At 40.3% G+C, this 18,077-nt stretch overlaps 2 long non-coding RNA genes across 2 annotated transcripts; one reads left to right on the top strand and one right to left on the bottom strand.

Moving 5' to 3' along the window:
- The first annotated feature begins 284 nt into the window (after positions 1–284).
- Positions 285–3,598, top strand: LOC138354696 (uncharacterized). Its single transcript, XR_011223627.1, has 5 exons — positions 285–548; positions 1,608–1,828; positions 2,437–2,493; positions 2,827–2,900; positions 3,455–3,598. It is a non-coding gene; the product is annotated as an uncharacterized lncRNA (long non-coding RNA).
- Positions 3,427–15,239, bottom strand: LOC138354695 (uncharacterized). Its single transcript, XR_011223626.1, has 4 exons — positions 15,067–15,239; positions 11,922–12,085; positions 10,572–10,670; positions 3,427–3,522 (listed from the first exon to the last, which is right to left on the bottom strand). It is a non-coding gene; the product is annotated as an uncharacterized lncRNA (long non-coding RNA).
- Positions 15,240–18,077: the final 2,838 nt, after the last annotated feature.

The following is an 18,077-nucleotide window of genomic DNA, read 5'->3' as shown; positions in this document are numbered from 1 at the left end:
AGGGGAACTTAGTACCCAAATGAGCCACAGAGATATTAGAAAGAATTTTTTCAGTGTCAGAGTAGTTAACAAATGGAATGTATTAAGCAGTGATGTGGTGGAGGCTGACTCCATACACAATTTCAAATGTAGATGTGATAGAGCCCAATAGGCTCAGGAACCTGTACACCTGTTGATTGACGGTTGAGAGTCGGGACCAAAGAACCAAAGCTCAACCCCTGCAAGCACAAATTAGGTGAGTACAACTAGGTGAATACAGCTGAGGGGCGGGACCAAACAGCTGAAGCTCAATTCCCTACGCATAACTAGGCGAGTACAAAGGAATTACCGTTTGTCCTGGCGCCATCTATGTTTTGACAGCAGTACTACTAATGTTCCCACGTTATGTGATGATCACTATACGGGTGTTATGGTCAGTTGCTCTTCTATATATGTTTATGGACAACGTAGGTGATTTGAGGCAATTTGCGGCCAGAGTGAAATAGTATCCACGCGGTGAGTGATGGAGGAGGATATATACTGCTGTGTACTCGACCAGCGGGTGAGAGGTAAGTTATATCGAACAATTATGGGGAATAGATGGGTTATTTTAAGCGTAGAATGTCAGGTAACCGGTAACTACACAGATGGGGTAGTGTTTTTTTAAGTCTTTATTTACTAAAGTGGAACATTACATTATGCCTTTAGCTGAACAAGTCTACTGGTGGGGGAAGTAGACGGGTTTTATGAAAGTATTTTACCTAAGTATTTGTATTTGGTTAACTAGTTCAGCCGTTACCAGGGAGGGTGTTCCTTTAATCTAATCTAAAAATTCTAGCCGGACAAAGTGATTAAATGAAGAAATTGAATAGAACGAAGTGGTTTGCCAGGGTGCTTAACATTTAGTAGAGTTCACTTACTATGCAGCCCATGCTTAAAGAATGCAAGTTTATCATATTGAATTTACCGTAGTTTTACTGCATTTAATATACCGTTTTTACCCTATTTAATTATGTCGGGTAAAGGCCGCTCGTGGAAAGTTCCTAATATATCAAGTTTTAAAGGAAAAGTTTGAGTTGACTTTAACGCTTAAGTTAGTGACCAATTAGCTTAGTCTATTGTGAGGAAAGTTACTAGAATCTAACATTGCAAGTGCCATTTCTCTACTCTTTTTGAGAAACGTGAATCGCATAGTTTTATTACTAAATGTTCATGGATTAGGTTGCATAGTTGAGGAAATGGTGATAAGGTTTGTGATTTTGTGTACCTTGACTTCAGCAGAGATTTTGATAGTGGCGCAAAATTCATAGGGGCTCGGATCATTGGGAATGCTGACTGAAGTTGATTAGGTCATGGCTATACCAAAGGAAATTAGTATAAATGGGGTTAAGTTGGGAGAAGTGTTGTAAGTAGTGCCTAAAAGCTCTCCTTGGACCTCGGTTATTCGCAAGATTATGGTTTAGACTGCAATAGTTGCAGAATTGGCAAATAAAAAATACCGATGCCCTATATAATTTTGAAATGGTTAAGACTACCAGATGCAGTTTAATGCTGACAAATGTAAGGTTTGGGGGCTAGGTAAAGATGATAGATGATGTAGATTGTTAAGAGTATAAATTTTTTTGCAGGTGGTAAATTCTCCCCGAGCTGGCACTGCTCTCCAGCCTGGGATGTTGATTGGTTAGTCTTCAACTGCCTCCCAACATGGTAGTGAGGTCCTGAGCTGACATGCAGTGAGGAACGTGGAAGGCTTCCTGAATTGGCACATGGTATGCCTCCCTTTCAAACCAGCAGCTGGCACAAATGTTCCAGCCAACATCAGAATAGTGGATGAAGCCCACACTAAAATGTAAGTGGTACAGTAAATGGACACCTCCCTCCCTATTGACACTGAACAGTTGGGAGGAAGGGGGGGGGGGAGAAAGTGTGGCTTATAGTTCTATTGCTACAGAATCTTTTGCCATAAGCCAGTGGCAGTGCCTATTGGCACTTGCTATTCAGAATCTCCCCCTTACATAGTTAAAAACAAAGTGTTGTGTACATTGGAATTAGAGGGTAGAAATTAATTGCTAAAAACCTATTAAATATTAGGGTATGGAAGTCTAGGCTTAGGCTAGTGGGTACCATATCTGCAAGTTTAGTCCTTTCAGGAATGTATTGAATAGAATGGTATGTTGAAATTGTGAAAATTTGTAATGTGGGGCATTAGATCTTAAACAGCATAGTTGAGGATGTTTTATTAATAATTTTAATGAAATATAAATCTTGTTTAGTTAACATTAAATGTTTGTTAAATAAGCTTTAATCTATAAATGTATAACACTGTTAAGGGTAATCATGAGTCAAAGTTAATGGCAGGAAAAGTTTTGTTCTGAGTGATGGTATTTTTTCCCTTGAAAGTAAAAAAAATATTCAATGTTTACTTTAGCTTGGTTTTAAATTTGTATATTTTTCCAGAATGTGGTTTGGAAAGTCCAGAAGTCCCTCTGAGTTGAATTGCTTAAACAGAATCAGGTGAGTTGTAGTAAAGGTTAATCTGAATAGATTTGCACAAGTAAAAAAATAGTAATAACTTAAACAATATAGCATTGGCTAAAGATAAATGTAAATTGCCATTGAAGTGCAGTTGTGGATAGTTTCTCAAATGACATTTACTGAAACTTGGCAAATTGATGCCATATATATTTACTAAATTAGATCTTTACTACTGCTACTAGAATATGTAGGAAAGGTAAATTCCTTAAAGAAATTTTTTACATCTGAATTTGTAAAGTACTGAATGCTAATTTGAAAAGTACAGCAAGATTGGCTTTAAATCTGAAATTAATTTGTTGAAATATTTTTCAGGTGAAAGTGATTATGATGCATGGACTGGCTTGGAGTGAGGCTCCTTTACTCTGCAAAAAGAAATCTACAAAAGGGTGAGTTTGAATTTGATGTTTTAGCTATATCAATGACCTAATCTTAATTCTCTTATCTAGTCCATTTATAGGTGTGTAACCATGTCCTACTGTTACAACCCACAGGGGATGATGCAGTTTGTACTGATCCTACCCCATTTCATAAAAGGGGACCAGGCAGTCCTGCAGATTTCCCTGGCTTGGCTTTTTCAGAGCTTTGCTCTACTACCCATCTAATAGATGGACTAGATTTGCATAGGTTTAGGGACCCTTAACAATGGTTACATTGTTAATTCTCACAGGGCTTGTTTGCTGAATGGGTGGATGCATCTAAAACTTTAGTGCCTGGCATGCATTGTACAGTGCTTTAAAGCATATGTACAATGTGTTGATGGCACTAAAGTGGTGGATGTATTGCACCCATTCAGGGAACAAGCTCTGCACTGAAATCAGAGGAAGGGATAGACCTTGCTGAGCCTATCTTAAAAGATAGGCTGTTAGGATTTTTTGGGCTTATTATTTGGCATTGGTGATAATAAAAGTAGTGTCCCTGTTTAATGTTTATTCTTTTACAGGTGATTGTCTCTGGAGTTGTCTTGGCCTTTTGGATCTTCTGTTCATCTAGGAGCATCTGTCCCACAACCTGAAACAGTAATAAATATTAGATGTATTATAAATACTATATGTAAAACTTATTAAATAAAACAATTTTAATGAAACTACTTTATATACCTTATCCTGAAATTATGCTGGAAATTATTGTTTACTACTATTGATGCAATGTTTAAACATCTGAAATTTTTTTTTCTTTGAAAATAAATACTTGGTAAAATTTACACCTATTTGTAACTTGTTACATAGGTGCATGCAAAATGCATTGAAAAGATAAGTGGACTACCTATTCAATTTAAATAAACTAACATATATTGCAAATTAGTCTGAAATATTAAAGTGGAAGAAACTTTAGTCAATATTTTTTTTCATATTTGAAAGTAAATTTAAAGCTATGCAACACCTAAGCTTTGTACAAATTATAATTAAATTAACTAAAGATCATTGTTAAATTTACAAAACATTAGAAAAGTGACACTGAAGCATCTATACAACATGGTTTTCACAAAGTCTTTGGTAACTTAAATTTAATCAAAGCTCTTAAATGATTTGTCTAACACACTTCAGATATTCTGAAATATTTTACCTATATTAAAACCTTCATTGTTTGAAAGGGCAAAACAGATTACTGTCAATTAGTTTGACCTAACATCTGCAAGGTCCTGAAGGAATGGAATTTTTTTTTGTAAAACTGTTTGCTAAAAACAAACCCTGCCTAATGAACCTGCTCATTTTTTTTAGAAATGGTAATTGCAACATTACCAAAGGCCATTGTTTTAATAGCCAAAGTACCAAATGAAAGACCAAGAAGCAACAAACAGGTACATGGTAGAATGGTTACGAGGACCCTTTCATTTGTTAAAGAAATGACTGGGAAAAATGCTGTCATACCACAAGGGGTCTTAACCCTTGTCATATACATCACTGACATTAATCTAAATATTACCAACCACAAAAATTGCTGATATGTTATAAAAAAAATAAATATAATATTGCGGCCTTAATGCAGATCTCTAACTCTACAAATAGTAACAAGACTGGCAATTTCTTAATATAAAACAGAAAAAAATCCAAGACCTTGCACATGAGCCAGAACAATCCATATCACAACTACCACATTAAAATGAAACAACAATGAAGGTAAGGTAATTACCAAAAGAAGGCACCAAAGTGCGAAATAATCAGAGGGCGCTAAATATCACCAAGAATGCCAATACGAGAACAAAAACGCATAAGGCGAACGATATCAAAAGTATCCGATTCACCTAGAATTCTATCGAGGGACGGTCGGAAAGCAAGACACACGCTCGTCCTGGAAGTCAGGACATTCAACAAGGATATGCACAACTGTAAGAGGGACAACACAATTCGGACAATAAGGAGCAGGGCGGCGCTCCATTAAGTGACCGTGGGTTAAGCGGGTATGACCAACCCACAGCTGTGCCAAAGCAGTGTCCCACCGCCGGTTACGGTGGTAGGAGGAAGGCCACGGGGACACACTAAGTTTGAGAGTACGCAGCTTGTTACCAACAACCCTGCCAACGGGGAAGAATGAATAACAGGATAAAAGTCGGAATAAGGAATACCTTTACGGGAGATGGGACAAGAATGGATAGCTTCCTTAGCGGCAGCATCCGCACGCTCATTGAAACACCAATATGGCTGGGAACCCAGCAAAACTCTACTGATTTAAATTTACTAGAAATAAGAAACAGCCAATGTTGAATCTCAATGACCACCGGATGGACAGGATTAAAGGACCCTAGAGCCATGAGGGCACTACGAGAATCAACTACAACCACAAAGGAGGAATGAGAATGAGAAAGCAAGAGACGAAGAGCATAGAGAATAGCATAAAGTTCTGCCGTAAAGACGCTAGCCTCCGAAGGGAGGCGACACATGTAAGTACGGTCAGGAAAAACAACAGAGTTAACAAACAACAGAAAAACAACTAAGGGAGCCGGTCGGCCGAGCGGACAGCACGCTGGACTTGTGATCCTGTGGTCCTGGGTTCGATCCCAGGCGCCGGCGAGAAACAATGGGCAGAGTTTCTTTCACCCTATGCCCCTGTTACCTAGCAGTAAAATAGGTACCTGGGTGTTAGTCAGCTGTCACGGGCTGCTTCCTGGGGGTGGAGGCCTGGTCGAGGACCGGGCTGCGGGGACACTAAAGCCCCAAAATCATCTCAAGATAACTCAAGATAACTCAAGAGTAGCCCACACCATCCGCAGACTTAGACCCATCAGGGAAGATGGAAATAGAGTGGGAGTGCGAAGAAAAGTGCTCAAGGAAGAGGCTTTTCAGAATTGTAGGAGGGGTAAAGGCTTTAGTAATACAAGTCAAGGACGTAGAAAACTTGGGAAGGGGGACTCTCCACGGAGGTAATGAAGGAACAATACGAGGAGAAACATTAGAAATATGAACAGAAAGAGAATCCTGTTAGCGAGATAACTGGACAGAAAGTGGGAGACAATGAAGAGGAACAGGAACCACAGGAGGAGGAAAAGTCAATGCACGACAGAGGCGAGAGGAAGGATGTTGGAAGGACCGCGCAAGATAGCGAAGACAGTAGCAATCACGGCAGTCCTGAAGAGAGAGAAAGCCAGTGTCAACATACAAACTAAGGGCGGGAGTCGAACGAAAGGCACCAGAGCCGAGACGCAACCCAGTATGGTGCAAAGCATCAAGACGGCGAAGAGTAGAAGGAGAAGCAGAAGAGTATGCAGGGCAACCATAATCGAGTTTAGACAGGACGAGAGAGGAGTGCAAATAGAGGAGTGTGCGCCTATCCGCTCCCCAAGAAGTATGGGACAAAACCTTAAGGAGGTTAAGGGCCTTAGAGCATTCAACTTGGAGGCAAGAGATATGGGCTGACCAAGACAAACGAGTGTCAAAGACTAACCCCAAAAAGCTTCGCGGAATCCCTGTACACAATGAGATGACCATAAAGCAACAACAATGAAGTAAAGGTCCTTTCAGTAAGAATCTATCATTCACTGAAAGTTGCTGCAGTTAAAAATAAAAGAAAATACAAGTCCCTAGAAATAAACAAGCAACCTTTTTGACTAAGGAAAAGAAGGTAGTTATTCTACTGTATAAATCTAAGTATTCACTTAGATAACTGTATCCAAGCATAGAGGTTCCCCCCCCCCTTCCCTTTCAGAAAAACATCTACTTTCCAAAAAGTTTAACATTGGCCAACAAAAATGATTCCAGAACTAAATTGCCTAATACCAGGAACAACTGAGAGCCATGACAAACACTGCAACCCTCTCCTACCCCCAAGTCTTATGCTATTTATGATCCAAGGTAATTTGAGATACTATACTGTACTTCCTACAGACGAGTCTAGTGAGAGGGTGATCTCCTGGCGATTAAATTGAAGCACGATACAGGTGTCAACGAACATCAGTCAGCCCACTTGTCAGCACAGTGGATAACTAATGACATCATAATCTGCAGTGTTGTATGCCTCCCTGTGGCCATTTAAATCAATAAAACACAGGGTTGTGGCAATGTTTACAGCATAAGGCAAGGTATAGAGGAATCCTGGAATGCCATGTAATGTGTAGTCCTTGAATGTGCTTTAGGCAACCAAATTGAATAACAACATTTCTGGTGTTCGGCTATATAATCCGACTTTCTCATTCGGTATAATGTTTTAAACCTAAATAGGAATTCACTTTAAAGGTCAATTTATTTGGAAAGTGCTAACCAGATTCCAAATTACTGAGCTCTGAAAGTACTACAAGGCAAGTTTAACCGAATGAGTGTTTGCCTATCCATACCCCCATGAGGTATGTGACAACACTGAATAAAGAAAGGGTCTTTGAGCATTCACCGTGCAGGATTTGACATGACCAATATAGCCAAGTGTTAAAGATCATTCTAAGCAGTTCTGCACAATCCATATACAGTACTATCAATTAATATAATTGTACAATGGTGCTTGGTGGATGATATTTCCTATTAAAACTCATTGGACAACTGTTTGTATTAGACATTTTAAACCTACAAACGGTAGCCCTAGATATCGCACTACAGTATTAATTACAAGATGAACAATGTCAAATCAATACCACAACAGCAAAGGATGACGGCTTTTCAACAACCGACAAACACACAGGTCTAACACCAGCCATCCCGAGAGAGGACGTCCCAAGCATGTACACCCCACAACTTTACATCACCTTTGCTACCTCACGCGAGCACGCAACAGCATGAGGATGCCATACTCCCAAACCAACTCCATGCACTTTGAGGCTTTAACAACTCAACATTTAAAAAGTTGATTTAAAAAATCAAACACCTGAATTTTTCCCTAATTAAATTTACTAGGGAAATGCACACCAAGCCATGAAACTTACAATGAAGATGAACAAACTACACACAACTGTCACCAAGCTTCCACATACCTTCCCCCTCTCACTCCTGCCCTCTCTCCTTAGGTGCTCTGATTGGCTGAGCACCTGAGCCACCACCACTCACCTCTTGTTGTGAGAGCCTAAAGCATGTTTGGTTGCACTTTAAAAGTTCCCGAGTGTACTCGCCTAATTGTGAGTACCGCCTGCCCGGTTCACCATTTTGTTTTTCAATCTACCTCAATTTACCCCTTTACAGTCAAATATTATGCAAAATTCTGTTTAAGACTTGTCCCTTCTTAACTTAAATAACTGCTTTGGCCATCTGCAATCTTTCTAGGTGGGTAAAAATGGCTCTTGAGGCCAGAAAGGACTTATCAGACGGCGATCATAACAATACAGTACACACACAAAATCACAACCTGATATACACCAAGCAGAAAATCCACTGGAGCTGTGAGGCGACGTAAACCCTTGCCCAAGGCACTGGCAGCTGCATACTCTACCACAGTATATTACTGACTTTGTAAAAGTCTTACAACCGGATTTCCCCATAAATCACAGCAAGTTTTGAGGCCCCTCCTTGAGTCAACGTCTTACGTAAGACCTACAAGCACTCAGGTGAAGGCTGAAGCAGTTCAACACCATACGCCCCAACTTCAAATACACAGTTGAGAGGCGGGACCAAAACGTGATTTTCTGTGTGTGCCTGAAGTTGGGGCATACGGTCTTGCTTCACCCTTCACTTTACCCTTCACCGGTGTACTTCAGGGGTTTTATTTAATACTTGGACTGGCTTCAGTAGGGCCTCCAGACTTTCTGTGGCTTCACAAGTGTCACGTGAATCCCCTGCATAGCAGTGGAACTGCCTTTTCCCTTCACCTTCAATGCCTCTGCACTGGAAGTATACATCTACACCAGCCCAGAAGAGTCATCAGTCCTGCCACCTCTCCATACCCCCCAGGGCCTGGCACGGCCTGGTACGACTCAGAGGCAAGCTGGGCGCCACTGCTAACTGGCAGTTTGTCCCCACAAACAAGCAGTTAGCCGCCTTCAACTGACAGTGGTACAGCTCAACACAGAGGCACCGCCAGCCACAACGAGCAGTTTCCTAGTTGACCAGATGTCCACCTCGTGTTGACACTGGACGAGTCATCACCGCCGGACTATATAAAGAGCGCTGCCTCCCTGGAGAGGCAATCTCTCCCTTAGTGCTCTAGGATCACCTTGGTGTCTCTAACCCGTCGTCCACTTCCAGCCAACATCATGTGACTGATGCCATGGTGGTATGGTAGCTGTCTTCAGAACACCAGTACAGTATATCTTCATACTTTTATTCATTGCTTATAGTTTATTTTTTGCATTTAAGGTCATACTAACTTGTTCACCTTTGCATTACATGATAGTCAAGTATTGTCATGTTTTATTTTTGTTCATTACTATTTCAGTAAATTGTTTAATTATTTATTTGATAATTTTCATTTGTTTCCACCTGCAACTTACACACTGCAAGGCCAATAGCAGCATTTCTTTCATTTATGTGAGGGAGAGCCATACCATCTTGGTTCAGTATAGCTGTGATACCATAACCCGTCACACAAGATATCCAGTTGTAAGACTTTTACCATCAGTGGTGGTAGAGTATGCAACTGGCAATGCCTTTGTTACAGGTTCGCTTCATCTCACAGCCCCAGTGGATTTTCTCACACATTTGAATACATGAAACAACTTTATTTGATACATTCCAAACCAAAGTACTGTACAGTACAGTAATTATCAAACCATCAAATGTGTGGAAATAGAGTGGAAGTGTGAAGAAAAGTGTTCAAGGAAAAGGTGATTTAGAACTGTAGGAGGGGTAAAAGTTTTAGTCATGTGGGTCAAGGTTTACAGAATTTAGGAACGGGGACCCCTCCATAGGGGCAAAGACGGAATGACACGAGGGGAAATATTGGTAACACAAACTGAATGAGCATTTTGTAAGAGAGACAACCGTACAGAAAGAGATAGGTGGTGAAGGGGAACAGGAACCACAGGATGGGTAAAGATCATGGCATGACATAAGCAAGAGTGAGGGTGCTGTAAGGACTGTGCAAGGTGGAGAAGACAGTAGCGATCATGGCGATCCTGTAGAAACAGGACGCCAGTTTCAACATACAGGCTTAGGGTAGGTGTCGAAGGAAAGGTACCAGAGCTGAGCCGTAACCCAGTATGATGCAGTGTGTCCAGATGCTGAAGGGTAGAAGGAGAAGCAGACGAGTAAACGGCCATAATCGAGTTTAGCCAGAACGAGAGAGGAATGTAAAGAGAGGAGCAGTGTCGATTAGCTCCCCAAGAAGTATGGGACATGACCTAAAGTTAGTTAAGGGCCTTAGAGCATTCAACTCGGACGTAAAAAATAGGGGCGACAAAGACAAACGAGTGTCAAAGATTAGCCCTAAAAGCTTTAGCAGATTCTTTGTACAAAAGGGGATGACCCCTGTTACCTAATAGTAAATAGGTATCTGGGAGTTAGCTGTTACAGGCTGCTTCCTAGGGGGGTGCGTGTGTGGGAGAAAAAAAAATTTAGTAGTTAACCACTGAACTGCTCTGTCTCCAAATAACACCCTGGTGCACAAGAAATAAATTCTTTCCAAAAGTTTTTTTTCTCTTCTTATATTGTTAAAATGCAGAGTCTGATCACGGGGAAACTAAACAAAAAATATTGTATGTGACTTACTTTAGCTGCGATGGAGCTGGGAAGTTGAGCAAATTATGGGCGCTGAGCGTTGGAGCGATGGGGGTCTGTCGGCCCCGCCACCCCGTGCGACGGCAGTTGCTGCGAATAAAATGTTGCGCAATTATTTTGAAGTTTCTCATTCATTTCTTCTTTTTTTTTTGCTGTAATATTATTTAAAAGTGTGTAATTTGTGGAATTTATAAATTCAAAGTATAGAACATCGCTATGCTCAAAATTATGGGCCTCATATATGCGACATTATTCTACAATCAAACAGTGTTTTTGCTGTTATTACACTATATACACACACATTGTATATACCCATCTACGTATGTATTCACCATAACGATCCACTATGTTGGTATGGTGAGCCCAAAAAACATGAGTGAGCTGCCACACCCTGCCAGTCCTCCCTCCCTCCTCCAACACATTACTCGCCAACATTCCTCCTCCCAAAATACTGTTATTGTGTTTATTACACTATTTACACACGTTATGTATAAGTATGTACATGTTTTATTCATGTACATACGTACATACTTGCCATCTCCTCACCTCTCTCTCTTGCCTACTTAATGCTCTTGCTTCCCTCATCTCATCACAATCGACTTTATAATGGTCCAGGACGGATCGAAATGTCGTCGGCTATTCAATTTCCAGTGTGTGGTTTGGTCAACAATGAAATCTTCATGCAAGATTTTATAAAGAAAACCCCTAGAACGAGTTTTGCAGATACGAAAGAGTTTAAGGTGAGTAGGGGATGGTTTGAGAAATTTTGAAAAAAAGACGTGGTATTCATAGTGTTGTGAGGCATGGTGAGGGTGCCAGCTCAGACAAAGTAGGGGCTGAAAGATTTGTTCGTGATTTTAAAGATTTTGTAGATACTGTATTGATGGATATATTCCACAACAAGTGTTTAATTGTGAGGAGACATGGCTATTCTGGAAAAAATTGCCGAAGAGGACATACATTACCCAAGAGGAGACGTCACTGCCCGGACACAAGCTAACTTGGGCTAACTTGTGTCAGGATAGGCTAACTCTTGTGCTGTGTGGCGATTTGAAAATTAAACCCTTGCTCGTGTATCATTCCGAAAATCCAAGAGTTTTAAAAAATATATAACGTGCAGAAAAACTGTGATGTAGAGTGGTTTGCCCTGCCATCAAAAAATATCTGCAAGAGAAAAGTTTGACACTAAAGGGCCTGCTTCTCGACAATGCTCCTGCTCATCCTCCAGACTTGGAGGATGCATTGTTGGGGCCACTTTTTTTTTTTTTAGGGATATTCCTGCATGGGCCCTAAGTTTCTGGCTAATGAACCAATGACATGAAGGAGGAGTTTTCAACCTACCTTGTGTTAGGTGTGCAGGGGTCAATAGGCTGAACATAATGTCAGGAGCAAAGGGGGGCGTTTGCCTCTTCAAACACAATTGTGACCATCTTCATCTCTTCGAACTATCCTAAATGCTCTCTTCACCTGTCTGACCAAATTGGGTGTCCAGACCACCTTTGAATCTGAAATTGTAAAATTAATAGTGATTTCAGAATATTCAGTCCATTTATACTAACAAAATTATATACAGTATACTGTAATTGAAATTTTAGAAAATGATAAAGGCAATTTAGTAACTTTGTTAAAATGCACATGGGGGGAAATACATGAAAATAGGTTAATATGGTTTGTAAGGTTGATGGGAAATGTTTATTACTTTTATGATTTAAAAGATGTATAGCCCTAATACTCCATCCTGGGTGCATTCCACCAGGTAATGACCACAGCAAAAGTTTTCCACGAGGCTCTATTGTCACACAAACTTTTCACATTTTCAAACTTGATTCATCTTTCCCCCCCCCCCCCCCCTCGTTCCAGGGGTTTTCTTTAAAAGGTCTTCATGCAAATGCCTTGGTTTCTCACAAATGATGGCCTCTGAAATGCTATCACCTGCTAACTCCTTGTTGTGTATCCAAATTAATAAAAACTTTTTAACATCCTCAAGTGTTTGTGTTCTTTGTTTCGGGATTGTTGATAAGCCTTTTGCCACTTTAATGTTCATAATGTCCTTTTTCTTAGCAAGTACAGTGCATATTGTTGACATAGATTTGTTGTACTGCCTAGCTAGTTCAACAACCTGTGCACCATTTTGATGTTTATGAATGCTCTCTTGTTTTTCCTCTATGGTCATTCTCACATGTGTTTTCTTGGCTTGAACCTTACCACTGGCTTTCTTGGGACTCATGGCAAGATATATCATAACAAATTTTATGTTCAAATAGCCAAAAATCCCAAAACAAATGTAATGCTTTACAAAGAATTCAGGCGCGATACTTACTAGGCAGGAGACACTGGTAAACTGAGGCGCGATCACCATGCTACCACGCGCTAGGTCAGCCCATACGTATATCAATAAACTCCTTTCCCGAGGCAAAGTTTGTAACCCGATTCAAATTTTTCGAAGAAATTAGGCTCGTAACCCAAAAAGTTCATAAATATTCATTCGTAAGCCGAGGTGTCACTATATATAACTAAAAAATTAAACTCAGGATTACTTTCAACCCCCACCCCTTTTGCTCTACTCCATCGCCACCTACCTTCACCCCCCTCTATGATGTACTCTTCCATAGACACCTACCTTTGCCCCCCTCCTCCCCTCTACTCCTCCATCATCACCTACCTTCACACCCCCTCCCTTCTCCTCCTCCATCGTCACCTTCCTTTCACCCTCCTCTATGATGTACTCTTCCATAGACACCTACGTTCACTGCATATAATGCTCCCCTCTACTCCTCCATCGTCACCTACTTTCACCCCCCCCTCCGCTCTACTCCTCCAGAGTCGCAGACAATTTCACGAGCGTGAGAACTACGAGTTCTCTAACTACTCTCACACTCCTACTCTCTCACCAGTGAGGGGGAGGGAAGGAGGGAGGAAATGAAGGAAGAAAGGTGGGGGAGAGAGAATAGGCAGGGGGGAGGAGGGCCTAGATACATTTCTTCCATATAGATAGGTAGACTGAGGGAGAGCTGCTTGCCAAGAGCCCTATCAGACAGGCTTCCTATTCCTCAACCCTCCCTAATATGCCACATCCTGGTCAGGACAACTTGCTCGATTGTTATTCTTGGTGTGACTCGAGAACTGACCTCGAGGCGGGGCATGGGCATGGATTATCTCCCTGGGGCACGCACCTCCCTGCCCCAGCTCTCTCTCTCTCTCTCTCTCACATAATCTATCAAGGGTCTAACATGAGGTCATTGTGCCTACCAGAAGTGTATATGTCCAAGGCTGGCCACCTGTCTGGACCATTCAAATGTATAAACACGTAATTAGTCTATTAAAATTATATATAATGCTACAATTATAAATTAATTTGTTCATGGTCATTCGTTTATCAGTATTTTAATATGAGGTATATATATACGCATGTATGTATACGTTGACGTACACATATATGATTATGTGTATAGAATGATTATAATTATGTGTAATCATATATGATTATATCTAATGGAATGCATTAGTAAGTGATGTGGTGGAGGCTGACTCCATACACAGGTTCAAGTGTAGATATCATAGAGCCCAATAGGCTCAGAAACCTGTACACCTGTTGATTGACGGTTGAGAGGTGGAACTAAAGAGCCAGAGCTCAACCCCAGCAAGCACAATTAGGCGAGTATATGAACGAATGCACATGTACACTTTCAAATGAATTAAGATACCTTGAGATACACAATGACTTAGTTTAAATAGTTTAAACACATTATGGTACTGATTTTGACATGCTGATGTCTGGAAGGGAGAGGGGGTGTGGGGGGTTATTGTCTGAGGTGGAGGACCAGAGGAGGGGGTCAGTGGAAGGATGGTGGCTGGAGGGATGCCATTGTTCTAATGGTTATGAAAACAATTATTGATGGCAGGAATTCAGTGGGTGTGTACTTCACCCGCACCATCACCATACTGTGCCCTGCTACAACCCCCCCCCCCACTCCACCCATGCTGTGCGGGGCGTATTACACATTATGGGATAACCGACTGTCTGTCCATTCCTGTCTGGTCGTTATGCTGCCCTTCCTTTTGAAAATTGTCTGCTTTATCGACTTCCTTCAAGACCACACGTTAGCCTCTTATCACGCCCTCTTACCACTCTCGGGGAGCCGGCTCTTCTATACAATAGTTACCACTCAGTCCCCAAGGTGAAAGAGTGTCCGGGCATATGACTTGTTACGTGTACTTATTTGCGATTCGTTTGGGCTGTCACGTGTGGTGATTAGTGTTGGGTAAGGCTAGGCCAGGTCAGGTCAGACTAGGCCAGGTCAGACTAGGCTATGTAAGGCTAGGCCAGGTCAGGTCAGACTAGGCTAGGTAAGGCTAGGCCAGGTCAGACTAGGCCAGGTCAGACTAGGCTAGGTAAGGCTAGGCCAGGTCAGGTCTGGTCAGGTCTGGCTAGGCCAGGTCAGGCCAGGCTAGGCAGGGTGAGAGAAGTAAAGCGGCAGGTACTTACGTTTCCGAGAAAGTAGCGGCGGTAGTATATTGTTGATTTAGATTCGACGATATCCTGAAGCTAGTAGGTGGCGGCCTCATCGCTCTCGAACTTCTTGTTGTTGTAGGGGATACGAGGCACACCCAATATCCCCCTTACATTGATCACATCGCACACTAATAATATTTTTACTATTTCGGACACCAGATTTGTCTGTTTCGTATATGTATAATTGTTCAATATTAAAACCACAATAGAATGCTCTAAGTACTTTCGTATATTTATACATCTTCTGAAGGAATGGTTCGCTCTGAAGATGTATTAATATAAGAAAGTACTAAAGGAAATTCCTGTTTCAATTCTTCCTCCGTGGTCTGACACTCTTATTATATATTGTATATACTGAATTATATATACTATGCTTATATAATATATACTGAAATATTGTTACATTTAACGTATGAAACAAAGTATATATCTGTATTTTTAATAAAATATAACACATTAATATTTATCAACGTATCTCTGTAAATTACATAATTTATCAGTATTGTACAGCCTGTGATCTCCACCTGGCTGGCCACTGATACCTAAGTAGCTTTCATGTGTCCGGACACCGGCGATAGGATTGTATTATTTAACTTTAAAGAGAGAGAGATATTTCTTGAAATGTTGTCACATTAACGCCTACATCTTCCTTCCTTCTGACATATAGATTTTAAGGTTAATTAGCATATATGGAAATAAATTACACAATTTATAGGCTGGTGTGAAGGGCTTCACACTCTTAGAGCAAGCCATCAAGAAACTGTACAGTATCAAATGCATATATCTTCGCTTTCACTTCAGTTATATTTATGACAAGTATTTAAAGTGTAGCTTATATTTCTGCCTTTCTGTTGACATAGAAAACTTTCGTTTATTACATTATCTAGATAAAATTAGCATTGATCTTCAAAAGGTTGTAGTTGTAACTTCCATTATAAACAACATTATTATTGCAAACAGTAGGAGTTTCAAAGTCTCATTTGTATGGATACCTTCTCATTTAGGTGTTGTCCAGCATGATGACACAAACAAGGCAGCTAAAACTGAATGTGATAAGCCTGAAGTTGAGTGGGATATGGGCATTCCAATCTCTTCTGTCAAAGCCGCAATATTTTAGGAAATTAGGGAAGACAGAAGAGCAGTCACTGACACACAAAAGCCAGAAAGCAAGAGTATAAAGAGCTATGACATGTTTATGTGCCTCTGTAACCTTTTCCACTACCTCCCACAAGATGATATATGGGGTGCATAATTAATGAACTAAACTAAGTAAACATGTTTAGAATCGAGAATTATATGAACGGACAGCATAAAACTTCCACTAGTGTCACAATGACAGTGTGACATTGTAATTGCCAGAATTAGGCTAGGATATCGATATATATCGCAGGTGGCTGCAGGTAATGAATAGCCCCCAATGGTGAATATTCCAATTGTAAACTATGTGAACAAGAGCTGGGACATACTCATCAACACTATATCTGTGATTGCCCTGTTATAAGTGACTTCAGACCAAATGGTATAAGGTACTTTGAACTCTGTAATTACTTCATACACTTAATTAGGAATATTGGAAGATATTCTTATGCTGTACCCGGATTTTGCTAACGGAGGCTAATAGATCAGCCTTATATTTTATGTTCTCACCTAATTGTTACCTTGAGGTAGGCCCGTAAGTGGTAGTCCTCTTGAATCATTAACAGTATCAATAGATGATACTGGAGATCTGTGGAGGTGCGACTGGACCCTGCGTGACGGGAGATGTATCCCTTGTTTCTTGTGATTGATTGATGAGGATTAAGCCACCCAAAAGGTAGCACGGGCATGAATAGCCCGTAAGTGGTGTTCTTGTTAGTCACAGTTGATTTTTTTTTATTGAGGCTGGTATTTTATCCCCTGATTCCATGTATAACTAACCATCCTGTGAGATGGGAATATTTAATGAACTTATAGCTAGTTTTTGATATACACTGTATAATCTTTCATATAGAATAGGGTAGCAGCACATTACTGTGTATACCTAAGCTTGTTAATAATAATAAAAAAAGTTAGTTTCTATCGATAGGGAGAGCGATGGTTCAAAAATCCTTCTTTAAAATATGAATATCTTTCCTATCTCACTAAGATCTAATCTCTGTGATTAAAATACAAAATTGACTTTGTCACTGCCTTTTTGATAACGTATACAATCATAAGCTTATTTGTGAATCTCTATTAAACAGTAAATCAGAGAGCGTGTAAGGTTCCGTGTTCCATGTCCGAAGAAACAGGGAGATTTTACATAAATACAGTACATGATAGTTTAAGTAGCGAACGCATACCAACAAATAACGATTAGTATCTATAACAAAAATATTGTTCTATGGAGTTGATTTAACTTCCAACCATGTATTTTTAAATAATCTTTAACGTTTTCTGGCTAGTTATGTTAGATTTGATTAAAAATACGCATTCTACTTGTTAATATCGTTAGATTTGATTAAAAATACGCATTCTACTTGTTAACATCATAAATTAAATTTGCGATAATTTGAGCAGAGAAGTTCGACGACTGGATCACTGTGTACTGAAGGTTGATATGCCAGCAAACACTTTCCAGAGAGCAATATATCTTGGATAAGTCGCTCCACGATATTGTTGCTTGGACCATCGACTTCCTTTGATATTACATATTTACATCTTATTTTGTTATGAAATGATATTTTTTCAGAGTAAAATTATGTTTTCTCATTTTCTGCATCCAGCATCCACATTATAGTGAGTAAATATACCATATTACTTCATTGCTTACGTAATGCTAGGAAGGTTTGAGTAGCTTTGGGTCTTTAGTGGACAGAATCTTCAATAGATGGGGCGAGAGTCGCCCCATCTCTCTCAGATTCAGATTCAGATTCAGATTCAGATGTTTATTCAGGTAAGGTATATACATACAAGTGATGTTACATTAATGGATTGATATATAGATAGAGCTAGTACATACAATG

Source organism: Procambarus clarkii, chromosome 64, assembly GCF_040958095.1.
Source record: "Procambarus clarkii isolate CNS0578487 chromosome 64, FALCON_Pclarkii_2.0, whole genome shotgun sequence".
Taxonomy (NCBI): domain Eukaryota; kingdom Metazoa; phylum Arthropoda; class Malacostraca; order Decapoda; family Cambaridae; genus Procambarus; species Procambarus clarkii.
The sequence above is the reverse complement of the archived record's forward strand: the minus strand, read 5'-3'. Positions and strand labels throughout refer to the sequence as shown.